Source organism: Oryzias melastigma, linkage group LG23 (assembly GCF_002922805.2).
Source record: "Oryzias melastigma strain HK-1 linkage group LG23, ASM292280v2, whole genome shotgun sequence".
NCBI classification, from domain to species: domain Eukaryota; kingdom Metazoa; phylum Chordata; class Actinopteri; order Beloniformes; family Adrianichthyidae; genus Oryzias; species Oryzias melastigma.
The window spans coordinates 14,813,303-14,815,776 of record NC_050534.1 but is presented as its reverse complement, the minus strand read 5'-3'; the positions used below and the strand labels follow the sequence as shown (position 1 = coordinate 14,815,776).

Genomic DNA, 2,474 nt, shown 5'->3' with positions numbered 1-2,474 from the left:
CCGAGTGGTGTAGGACTTTAATATTTCACGTTGTGCCCTTTTCTTCGTCTGTATCCACCCATAAGGGCAGTAGTGAAGGCCTACTTCAGTCAACCTAGGTGACCTTCATACCACAAAAAACGACAAGACTAACTTGTGAACTTACAGCTAATGACTGCGGACTGCTTTTTTTTCCACCACGAAGCAGAAGCTTGTTCTTAATACAGGAGAAGCTGTTACCCCCAGAACTGAAATAAATTAGGTTAAAAACATTCCATCAGGACTAAAGGATAAATGGATTTATGTTTAAATTCTTAACCTCTATTATTTTTTAATAAAAATGTTTTCTTTGAGAAATCCATAAATAAAAGTGTCAATATCCATTTTTCCTGAGATTTAGAAGGTATCGGTTGTGGTACGTTGGTTGATTTAGTATGTTTTGCTTACAACAATGTTAGCTTAAGATTCAAAAATAGTAATTTCAAAATTAATTGGCAATAGATGAATAATTCCCACCAAAAAGTTATGAAAATTAGCAAAACTTTTCCCGCCAAAAGTGTTCTTAAAATTTAAAAGAAGCAGTCATTTAGAAAAGCCCTTCTACTGCCCCTAGTGGAATAATGATGAACTACAAGGCAGAAAACATGGATCAAGTTGTATATGATGGGTTTTTAAGGAAATTGTGATCATTCTAATGAGATAGGGTCTCAAAATTGTATCAAACACAATACAAATGGTTATATAGTAGAGGTGTGCTTTGGCAAGACTCTGTCGATTACAATACATATCGCGATACATGTCTCGCAATATATGAATCGCAATTATATCCCAAGACTAATCCAGAAGAATTTGAAACTTTTTTTAAAAGTGTATGTCTAAGAAAAGAAAAAAAAAAACTAAGACATACTAAGTTTCATTACAAAAATTGTGAGGCTGACTGAACCAATTAAATTAATTAAATATATTGTCAGCATTTTTAATTGATACAAGTATTGCCAAGTGAAAAATCACAATATTTTGCCTTAAGTTTTTTCAGTTTAATGATTTTGATAAACACATAATATGACACATTTTTTCACGAGTTTATAAAAATATGTTAATCTGTTTTTGTGTTGAAAAATGCCATCTTTAGTCATATTGTTATAATCTATCACACACAGATGTAAACTGTCTGTGTTATGGATACAGTATTTCCTAAAATAAGTAATTCACAGAGAGTGGACACATCTGCAGACTTATTTATCTGTTTTTCACTGTAGTGTTTTTGTTTTTTTCCACATGAGCCAGATATTAGTAGACAGCTGCTAACCAGTATCAGATGGGGACACACTGAGCAACATGGGTGAAAAATCTAACGCATTGCTCCATCAGCTCTCCAATTGCACTTCACACAGATGCAACACAACCCTTCTTTTCACTGTTAGAGCAAAATCAGAACAAACACGGAAAGTTTTTCAACTTTATCTCTCTGCACCTCCTTTAATCATTCTGTCAAAACACCCAGTTCAAAATTGTTGATACGACTCTTCAGCAGAATATCAGGCCTGTAAATTGCTAAGAAACATCAATGTTGCTCTGTTAAGCCATCAAACAAACTCAATTTGCCTTTGAGCATCACCCTTATATCTGCATCCTGCCGCATTGACAGATGTTTGGTCCGTCAGACGCGGTTGTGTCTTTGAACTCTCCGCAGTCCTCACTCCAGCTGAGGACAAACTGCTGAGTCGTCGACACCAGTAAACAGTACGTGCGTGCATGTGTGCGATGTGTAATTGATATGTTGTGTGACAGCAGAGGAGGCTGTTGGACAGCAAGGACGGAGCATGATGACAGCTCCATTAGTGGCCCCCCTGGGGTTTTAGAGAGGCCTTCTGATCAATCTGGCCACTGCTTGGCCTTTGCCTTACTGTATCTGTGGCCCTCAACTCCTCCCTGCATGCACGCTGTCTTGGCAAACATTACTGATACAAGGGCAAAGACTCGCACAAGGATATCATCTATTATGCATGCATAGGTGCATACCTTACAGTTACTGCATGCATTCACGATTGGGAGGATTATGAATATGCATGGGTATATTTCCATGGAAATCACATGCATGTCTACGCGGTTTCTTATGGGAACACTTGCACATAGTGAAATATTTAAGAGAAGGAGCTAACCTTTTCTTATTATTAATGTTTTCAGAGATTGCTTCTTTAACACGTCTGACTGCGGCCGATTCACTAGGATGTTTGGGCCTGAGCTTCCGTGTGTGATCGTGGCGAGGTCAAAATGTGCAGTTCGAAGGGCACCCCGATTGATTTTGTTTTTTTCCTTTACTCGTTCCAGAGCGTATTGTTTGGTCCATGTCCTGCTGCTGTGTGTGCAGCAGATTGATCCCCTGATAATGCAATGTTGTCACCCACTGCGCCCAACAAATGGCCTATAAGAGCCATTTGCTTTGTGTATGAGTCAGCAAGAGACTTTGGCATTGCCACACCAATAGGAAAAAA

General features: G+C 38.3%; 1 long non-coding RNA gene across 6 annotated transcripts in view; it reads left to right on the top strand.

Annotated features, from left to right (window-relative positions):
• LOC112158751 overlaps positions 1–2,474 on the top strand; it is a 354,072-nt gene that overhangs the window by 228,882 nt on the left and 122,716 nt on the right. The window lies entirely within an intron of this gene.